At 42.2% G+C, this 10,998-nt stretch overlaps 1 protein-coding gene across 1 annotated transcript in view; it reads right to left on the bottom strand.

Moving 5' to 3' along the window:
• ARSG (arylsulfatase G) overlaps positions 1-10,998 on the bottom strand; it is a 116,858-nt gene that overhangs the window by 101,035 nt on the left and 4,825 nt on the right. Inside the window, exon 2 of the mRNA XM_080924198.1 lies at positions 653-901. The gene's annotated coding sequence lies outside the window, so the exon portion shown is untranslated. The remainder of the gene's footprint in view (positions 1-652; positions 902-10,998) is intronic.

The following is a 10,998-nucleotide window of genomic DNA, read 5'->3' as shown; positions in this document are numbered from 1 at the left end:
CACACAATCTCGAACCGTTAAAGACGTTGCTAATTTTCAGAAATACAGGTGAATTATTTTTAAATGTTTTTGGAAAAGACTGCTAAAATTTACATTGACAAATTGTGGCTTCTGAGTTTTCTGAACACCGCATGAAAAGAAAGCAATGCTTTAAAGTCGAGCATCTGATTAATATGCAAAAAAAAAAATAAACACATGTAACAACTTGAATTTCATACACATTAAGACCACTGCTATTTTTCATAGCCAGTCACCATCACAAGTATTTCAACAGAAATGTTAAATTGCATTCATGTTTCCTATTTTTCGTAATGCAAGAAATAAATGACTATTGTCTTTAATTTAAACCACTATTTATTAATAATTTATTCTAGGATGGTTAAAATGATCAAAAGAAAGGGCCAGTGAGATGGCTCAGTAGGTAAAGGTGCTTGCCACCAAGTCTGATGACCTGAGTTCAATTCCTAGGACCCATACGGAAGGAGACAACAGACTTCTGTGACTTGTCCTCTGACCTCCACGCACATGCTATGACATGCATGCACCTACATGCATATACACACACCAAAAAAATATTTAAATGTAAAAAATTTAAAAAGCTAGCAATCAAAATAAATAAAAGGTGATTTGAGAGACACACAACATATTTTACCTCTGTTCTGCAGCTCTGTAAATGCTTCAGAGAGCTTTTCTGGTCCCTTATCAGTTTCCACAGCCCAAGTTGTAACGCTTCTTCGGGTGATGGTAAAGGGGGGGAATCGCCCCAGCTTTCACATTATCAGCCAAGAATACTTGAGGATCTTCTCCGATCAGAATTATAGTTCACTGACTTGTTGGAACATTTCCAGTGGTTTGTAGTTGTTCTTCAATCTGTACCTGTTGGTGCATTTCTTCATTTCATCTGGAATGGGAGAAATGCAGACGTCACCATCTTGAGTGACAAGGTGCAACCTACATCTTCTGTGGAACGTGACTGCCCTAAGTTGCCATGGGTACGGGGTACCTGGTCACTGCTGTTGTTGGGTTACACTTACATGTGTGTGTAGGGTTCTGCATTCCAGCAACTCTCTGTGAAGGGGGTAGTGTAAGGATGAGGCAGGGGCTGCTTCCTCGCCTGTTTGACAGAATCTCCTCATACAGAGTGGCCGCTGCTTGCTGCTCAACCTTTCCTCATCTTTACTGTTAAGGACAACTCAGGGGGAACGTAGAACAGTCCTAGTCTGGTTACAGGTACACGCAAGCTTGAAACTATTTTCTGCACTGAGACGAAGGTGGTGTGGCTTGTCACCACCTGCCACGTTTAGTCTTATCAGCCATAGAAATAGGACAATCTGTAAAACTCTGGGGAGGGTGAGTGACTGGAAGACCACGTGTCTGTCCAACAAAAAAAGGACACACCTGATGTAGCCAAGCCCTATAGAGGGTGCCCCCGAGAAATGCTTTGGGCTCGTGGGCAGGTTTGCAGATGTGTGTGACTTCAGGTGTGTGTGACCTCGGCACTTTATAAGCTTTGTACGACGAATGTTTGAGAAGACTGAATATTTATAACTGATTTCTGAGGGATCTTCTCTAGGTGTGATCTGTATACTGCATGAGACAGGAAAATGTGTGTCCCTTTCTAGTATGTTAATAATAGAGTGCAAATGTTGGGAAGGAAAAAAACCACCACAGGATCACGGCTCAGTTCTGTGTGAGTGGCATTCTGGTACTTCAAGATTTACAATAAATTCGTGGCTTTTTATTTAAAGAGTCGGGTGTCCTTCTGTATTGAAGTGTTTTTGGCTGACCTCAGACACTCTAAAATCATGGAGCTACCCCAGCACACACAATGGTTCTCAAGGCATGAGTGACGCAGATGTCTGTTCTTTTTTCTCCATAGACAGGAAACTGAGAAATGATCAGGAACTTCCTAAAATATATTTTTCTTAATTATTTGAGAAAAATAATAGTATTTTTGATCATATTCAGCCCTCAGTCCCCTTCCTAACTCCTCCCCACCCCCTATCCATCCCACCCCTACTGTATCCATGGATTTTTCCCTTTTTTTCTTTCTTGCTTCAGTTCTTTTGTGGTTGTTGATGACTTTTTTTTATAACCCATGGAGTCCAATCTGTATAGGTGTGGGTGTGAAGCCAGGCAGACCTACCAGAGTCCACCCTTAAAGAAAACAACTCTCCCTCCCACCACCTGTCACTAGCTCCACAGCTGTGCCCAAAGGGTGACCAACTTGATCTTATGAGGCAGCCACAGAGACAGGGCCTTTCCTCTAGTCCTCCTGAACCCTGGGTCTTACAGTCTTCACATCCTCTTCCAAGATGGCTCCTGGGCCTTGATGGGGCATGATATAAATGTTCCTTTTTTCTAAGCACTCTCCTGACATGTACCCTCTGCACAACAGAGTCTCACAGGCTGACTGGCTGGTCACAAACTTTGTATCCCTGCCTCCGGCACACTATGTTCAGCTGACTTTTTTTTTTCTGTTTCTTTAATTTTGTTTTGCTTTATTTTGTTTTTGAGACAGAGTCTTACTACTTGCTACATAATCCAGATTGGCCTCAGACTCATGGTGATCCTCCTGCCCTAGCTGCCTGGTATATACAGGAATTAAAAGTAAACACCACCAAAATCTTCATTTGATTTATTTTTCCTTTGTGTGTGTGTGCATGCCTACGCTATGCAGGTGTTACTTGTCTGTGTGTCCACATGTGCACCAGCAAGATTCCTCAGCTAAGGTTAACCACCCGAGTTTGATCCCCAGAACACACATAATGGAAGAGACTTATACAGGCAGTCTTCTGATGCCCACACACATACCGTGGTATTCATGTGCTTTTTTTAACATGCACACAAGTTAAACCAAAATGTATCTTTAAGATGTTGTCACATCTGGGTATTGGGATTGGGTACCTATAACTTCAACATCTGAAAGATGACAACAGGAGGGTGGCTACAAGTTCAAGGTCAGCCTAGCCTGGGCTACATCTTTTTTTTTTTTTTTTTTTTTTTTTTTGAGGGTGCATCTTTAGCTGAAGGTAGAGAGACTACTTCCTCAGGTGAGATAAACCCTTGAGAATCTGAGAGTTCAAGATTCTCTCAGTTTTTTAAAGATGTGTTTATTTATTATATGAGTACACTGTAGCTGTCTTCAGACACACCAGATCTCATTACAGATGGTTTAAGCCATGATGTGGTTGCTGGGATTTGAACTCAGGACCTCTGGAAGAACAGTCCTGCTCTTAACCACTGAACCATTTCTCCAGCCCAAGACCTGCTTTTTTAAGAAAGCAACAAAGTTTAAAATGGTGTAATGTTAAAGGTACCTCAAAGGCCACGCCCTTATTGGGAGGTGGGACTAGGGAAAGGAGTCAGGCTGTGAAGAGCATTTGCTAGAAGGGGCTGTTTATCTCAGCTGTTTTTCCTTGGTGATCGGAAGCTAATATAACCACCTAAACTCAGTTACAGAAAACCCCAAAAACTTTTCAAATCTCTTGTTTTGCATGTTTGTTTGCTTGCTTGCGTTTGAGACAGGGTCTCATGTAGCCCTGGCTCACCTTAAACGTAATATTCAGCGAAGAATGACCTTAAACTTCTGATCCTCCCAAGTGCTGGGAATACAGGCCTGCTCCACCCCGCTGGATTTATGTGGGGGTGGGGGTTGAGCCCTGAGTTTTGGGCATGTTAGCTGGGCACTGTCTCAACGAAGCACATGCCTTCTCGGAACAATTAAATCTCTAAGTAAACATCACAGACACCCAATGCCAAGGGCTGGCAAGCCTTTAGAGGCCCAGATAGCAAACTCTTGAGGCTTTTCTTATCACAGAATTCTGCCAAAACAATTCAGTTGCCATTACAGGTCCAAAGCAGGCACAGACTATAAACGAAGGGGCATGGCTGCCTTCAGTAACATTTTATCACAGATGCTAAAGTTTGAATTTCATAAAAAGTGACCATATGTGAAATATTTGTGGGGAGGATGGTAAGGCATTTTTAGCTCACAATCTATTAAAATAAAATTTGGAGGGATGGCTCAGTACCACTCTTGCAGAGGACCGAAGTTCAATTCCCAGCACCCACGTGGGGCAACTCACAACTGACAGTAACTACAGCTCTGGGAAATCTGACACCTTCTGGACTCTCACCAGCACTCACCCACAAACACACACACACACAAACACACACACACAAACACACCCCCACACCCACCTACACACACACACCCACAAACACACACACACACACCTACACACAAACACACCCCCACACCCACCTACACACACACACACACCCACAAACACACACACACACAAACACACACACACAAACACAAACACACACACATACACACAAACACACCCCCACACACACCCACAAACACAAACACACACACACACACACACAATTGAAAACAAAGTAAACCAAGAGAGAAAGAAAGAAACGAAGGGGGGGGGGAGGAAGAAAGGAAGAGCAAAATTTGGCACCAGACTCGGTAGTACACACTTATAATTCCAGAGCTCAGGAGACCATGAGTTCGAGGACAGCCTGTGAATTTACAAACTGGAGGTAGCCCTGGGGAGTAAGCTCGCTGGGGAGTACTCTGGGTCCTGTCACCTACAAGAATAAATATGTATATGTAGTGGACTAAGTTAGCCATCCCCGTTTCACAGATCTACGACCTTGCAATGGGTCAGAGCACCCCAGCTCTGAAAACTATCGCTGCTCTGGTGGTGGCTTCCGTGCCACCGGCACACGGGAGGCTGAGGCAAGACTGTCACAAGTTCCTAGTCAGTCTTCAAAAAGAAAACATAATAAAACTAAAAAACTCAAGGGTCATTTTAGGGGCTAAAAAAGACAGCTAAAAGTGAAGCCCTTGTTGCGCAGTCTGAGTTTAAGCCCTGGTTTGGGGAAGTGGAGCTCAACTGCTATCCAGTCTAGCTGAAAGAGCAAGCCCCAGGCTCAGTGACAGACCTGCCCCAAAAGAATAAGACAGAAAATAGAGTCATGACCTCTGACATCCACACACCCAAGCATGGGAGAGCCCACCTTTACAAATGTGCACCCCCATATACACACACAGGATCATCAAAGTCCCTGTTCTCAATGTTTATCATTTTGGTACTAGAGAGATGGTTCAGTAAATAAATGCACTGGCTGCTCTTCCAGAGGACCCAGGTTCAAGTCCCACTACCCACACAGCACCTCACAACAATCAGTAACTCCAGTCCCAGGCTGGATGGAATGTCCTCATCCCTCCTCTGAGGGAAACAGGCACTGATGTGGTGCACAGACATAAACACAGGCCAAATACCTATACGCATTTAAATGACACGTTTTCATTGTGTTTTATGTGTATGAGTGTTGTACCTGAAGGTATGCCTGTGCATTGCTTGTGGACAGTGTCTGCAGAAGCCCCGGAACTGTTGTGAGCTTCTGTGTTGGTGTTCAGAGTGGAACCTGGGTCCTCTGGTAGAGCAGCCAGTGCTTTTAGCCACTGAGTCATGTCTCCAGACCCTCACCGAAGTAATTTTCAGATCATAGGTGTCAAAGTCAGGCAAGATCAGACAGTTGTCAATGTATTAATTAACTGATGTTTTCTTAACCTTCTGTGATGACTCTTTTCAGCTCATTACTTTCTGTCCTTGAGGTTATACTGTATCCTTTTGGTACAAATGTAGGCTGTGTGCCTTTATCTAGTTGTTTCGGTTGTGTGCCCTTTTGAGACAAATGTATATATCTTCATTCTATGTTTCCAAACCTTTTACCAATTTGCCTCTTTGTTCTTTTTCTTCTTTTCTTTTTCTTTCTTTCTTTTCTTTTTTTCTTTTTTTTTTTCTTTCTTTTTTTTTTTTTTTTTTTTTTTTTGAAGCAGGGTCTTATGTAGCCCAGGCTAGCCTGCAACTGACTATGTAGTAGGAGATAACCTTAAATATTTGACCCTCCAGCCACCACATCAGTGCTGAGATTATAACTATGGTTACTGTACCCACTTTGATGGTGTAGTGGAGATCAAACCTAGGGCTTGGTGTATGCCAGGCAGGTAGGTGCTCCACCAACTGAGCCACATCCCAGCACACCAAGTTATCAACTTTACTCTCCGGCAGTACAGAGCTTCAGGGTGATAGACTAGAAAATACATCCTAAGTCTGAGTTTCAATGGACTAAATTCAAGTCACTTCAAGGTATTTTTTACATATAGATGTCCAGGCTCTGTCTAAAATAAACTAAAAATCAAAATGATCATAATTCAGTTTCTCTCTTCCTCCCTCTCTCCAACTTGTCTGGGATGGCCTTGAACTCACTATCCAGCCAAGGACAACCATAAACTTCTGATCCTCCTGCCTCCACCTCTCAAGTGCCAGGATTACAGAGCAGTACAACCAAATCCGACACGATCCGTCGTTTCACAAGCTTCCACATTCAGGGGTTCACTAATAAGCAATCTAGCGTTTAGAAGCACTGCTTTGAGGTTTTAAACAGTCATTAAAATCAGCCCATATAAAGGCAATTCTAACGCATTAGGGGCTGCATCCCTCCCAGAGATACGAGGAAAGGGTGGCCCTCCCTGTCTGCAGATGTGTCTCTAACACAGGTCCACCACGTACAATAAGTGGGCCAGCCACTAAGGCACACTAGGTCCCCCTGGTGTTCATTTTTATAATGCTTCTAAAGACACGACAACAACACAGGCTGGGGACTAGCAGTTTGGGTTTACATGCAAAAACAAAACAAAACAAAATTTGCCTTTCCTGCCACTCAGGACGACAAACATGTTAAGGACCCAGCAACTTCCTCCCTTAGAATCAAACATGAAGCCCCTCCTCTCCCCCGACAGCCCTGTCTGTGCTGAACTCCAGCTTTGTGGTGCCCACAGCAGTGAGTGTGCTCTGGCCCCTCTTCCAAACTATGCCACCTTTATGTGTAAATCCCATCCGAACTGCTGGGTTTTCATTTGTTTGTGGTTTTGTTTCTCTGGGAGGTGTTCTTGAGACAGGGTTCATGTCTCAAACTTACTTCGAGGCAAGGGTGACCTTGAACTGGTCCCCTCGTCGATACACTGGGATTGCAGGATTGTGCCCCCACACCTGGCTCTCCTTTCTAAATATATCCAGGATCTCTGCCTCTCTCTTTGATCCAGGCTAATATCATCTTAACTGCATTATAACAATAACCTTCCAGCTACACCCTGACACCTTAAATCCACACACGGCAGCCAAAGTGATTCTTTTACAGCACACACTAACCACAACGCTTCGAGAATGAACCCTTGATAAGCCACATGATGCTGTTTACTTTCCTCTTTGGTTCAACTATGCTTGACCATTGATCCATTCCCCCATCCCCACCCCTTATTTCTATAGGTGATTTAGCCTGCCTGTAAGCCTGTACACCACAGTAATGCAGTGCCCAAAGAGGCCAAAAGAAGGCATGAGATTCTCTGGTACTGGAGTTACAGAGGGTTGTGAGCTGCCACGTGTCCACGGAGCCATCTCTCCCTTCAGTGTGAATAGGCTATATCCTTTTAATTTGCTTGATTCCAAATTCCAGCCCTATGGAGGCATTCCTAACTGTCCTGTCCAAAAGGATACTTGGGGCAGGGGGACATGACTCATTTGGCATGCAGGAAGCCCAGAGTTCAATCCCCAGCCCTGCATAAAACCAGACGTGATGGCTCATACTAGGAAGAGGAGTTCAAGGTCCTCCTTGACTACAGCAAGTTCAACACTTCCTGGATGAATGAGACCCTGTCCCAACCCCTAACCCCAAATGAATTTGCTTCTGTTCTTTGACGCTGTGCCATAAAAGCATTGGCTTCTTCCTCTATTCTGTCTCTTTCTCTAGAAAATTAGAGACATTTAGTTTTTGTCTCTGCTATATCCCGAAGGGTTTGACAAGACCTTGGCACATACTACCTGGTATTAAAATATTATTAAGAGCTCTCCACTGTCTATCCCGGGAGAGGCCGCCCAGAACTCTCAGGACCCAGGTAATGGAGCTGCCTGGGAACAGACACTTCCTGCCCCAAACCAGACCCGGCCCAGTTTCATCAGGATTGGGCACCGTCATCGGAACTCACAGCCTAGCCAGAGAGCTGAACACCCAGGAGTAATCTCCCTCTGGAGACTATGGGCCCACAGACCCACAGAGAGACAAGCTCCAGTCAGAGACAACAAGATCACCATAACAAGATGGCAAGAGGTAAGCACAAGATTCTAAGAAACAGAAACCAAGACAACATGGCAACATCAGAACCCAGCTCTTCTACCACAGCAAGTAGTGGATTTCCCAACACACCAGAAAAACAAGATTTAGACTTAAAATCATACTTCATGATGATGATGGAGATCCTTGAGAAGCACAAAAATAACACACTTAAAGAAGTACAGGAAAGCCAGGAGAACACAGGCACACAGCTGAAGCCCTTAAAGAAGAAACACACACACACACACACACACACACACACACAAACACAAAAACCACTTAAAGAGCTACCACAGGAATGTACAACCAAACAGGTGAAGGAATTGAGAACAGAAAGAGAAACAATGAAGAAATCACAAAAGGAGACAACCCTGGAGATGGAAAACATAGGAAAGACATTTGGAGTCATAGCCACAAGCATCACCAACAGAATACAAGAGATGAAAAAGAGAATCTCAGGGGCAGAAGACACCATAGAAAACATTGACACAACAGTCAGAAAAGGTGCAAAAATCAAAAAGCTCCTAACCCAAAACATCCAGGATATTCAGGACACAATGAGAAAATCAAACCTAAGGATAATAGGTGTAGAAGAGGGCAAAGACTCCCAACTAAAAGACCCAGTAAATATCTTCAACAAAATTATAGAAAAAACTTCCCTAGCCTAAAGAAAGAGTTGACCACGAACATACAAGAAGCCCACAAAACCCCCAGATAGATTGTACGAGAAAAGAAATTCTTCCTGACACATAATAGTCAAAACATCAAGTGCCCAAAGCAAAGAAAGAATACTAAAAGCAGTAAGGGAAAAAGGTCAGGTAACATATAAAGGCAGACTGATCAGAATTACACCAGACTTCTCAACAAAGATGATGAAAGCTAGAAGATCCTGGACAGACATCCTAAGGTCCTAAGAGAACACAAATGCCAGCCCAGGTTACTACATCCAGCAAAACTTTCAATTACTATAGATGGAGAAACCAAGATATTCCAGAATAAAAGCAAATTTACACAATATCTGTCCATAAACCCAGCCCAACAAAGGATAATAGATGGAAAACTCCACCACAAAGAGGAAAACTTCACCCTAGGAAAAGCAAGAAATCAATCTTCTTGCCACAAACCCCACAGAAAAAAAGCACACAAACAATTCTACCTCTAATAACAAAAATAACAGGAAACAACAATCACCATTCCTTAATATCTCTTAACGTCAATGGACTCAATTCCCCAATAAAAAGACATAGACTGTCAGACTGGATACATAAACAGGATCCAACATTTTGCTATATACAGGAAACCCATCTCAGCAACAAAGACAGGCACTACCTCAGAGAAAAAGGTTGAAAAAAAGTTTTTCAAGTAAATGGTCCCAAAAAACAAGCTGGAGTAGCCATCCTAATATCAAATAAAATAAATTTTCAACAAAAAGTCATCAAAAAGATAAGGAACGACACTTTTTACTAATCAAAGGAAAAATCTATCAAGATGAATTCTCAATCCTCAACATTTATGCTCCAAATACAAGGGCACCCATATTCATAAAAGAAACCCTACTAAAGCTCAAAGCATATATTGAACCACACACAATAATAGTGGAAGACTTCTACACCACACTCTCATCAATGGACAGATGATGGAAGCAGAAACTGAACAGAGACACAGTGAAACCAACAAAAGTTATGAACCAAATGAATTTAACAGACATCTATAGAATATTTCATCCTAAAACAAAAAAATATACCTTCTTCTCAGCACCTCACAGCACATTCTCCAAAATTGACCATATAATTGGTCACAAAACAGGCCTCAACAGATATAAGAAGATTGAAATACTCCCATGCATCCTATCAGATCACCATGGTCTAAAGCTGGTCTATAGTAACAACAAAGACAACAAAAAACCCACATACACATGGAAGCTAAACAATGCTCTAGTCAATGATAGCTTGATCAAGGAAGAAATAAAGAAAGAAATCAAAGACTTTTTAGAATTTAACAAAAATGAAGGCACAACATACCCAAACTTTTGGAATACAATGAAAACAATGCTAAGAGGAAAACTCATAGCTTTGAGTGCCTCCAAAAAGAAACTGGAGAGAGCATACACTAACAGCTCGACAGCACAACTGAAAACTCTAAAACACAAAGAATCAGATAAACCCAAGAGGAGTAGATGGCAGGAAATAATCAAACTCAGAGCTGAAATCAATCAAGTAGAAACAAAAAGAACTATACAAAAAAAAAAATCAACAAAACCAAGAGCTGGTAAAATCAACAAGATTGATAAACACTTAGCCAGACTAACTAGAAGACAAAAAGAGAATATACAAATTAACAAAATCAGAAATGAAACAGGAGATATAACAACAGAAACTGAGGAAATTGAAGAAATAATCAGATCCTACTACAAAAGCCTATACTCAACAAAACTGGAAAATCTAGAGGAAATGGACAATTTTCTAGATAGATACCAGGTACCAAAGTTAAATCAGGATCAGACAAACTATCTTAACAGCCCCACAACCTCTAAAGAAATAGACGCAGTCATCAAAAGCCTCCCAACCAAAAAAGCCCAGGACCTGATGGGTTTAGTGCAGAATTCTATTAGTTCTTCATAGAAGACCTAATGCCAGTACTCTCCAAACTATTCCACAAAATAGAAACAGGGAACACTACTAATTCTTCAAAGCCACAATTACCCTCATTCCTAAACTACACAAAGACCCTACAAAGAATGAGAACTTTAGACCAATCTCCCTCATGAACATTGATGCAAAAATACTCAATAAAATTCTTACA

This window comes from Micromys minutus, assembly GCF_963924665.1.
Source record: "Micromys minutus genome assembly, chromosome: 10".
NCBI lineage: Eukaryota > Metazoa > Chordata > Mammalia > Rodentia > Muridae > Micromys > Micromys minutus.
This window is presented reverse-complemented; position numbering and strand designations above follow the sequence as displayed.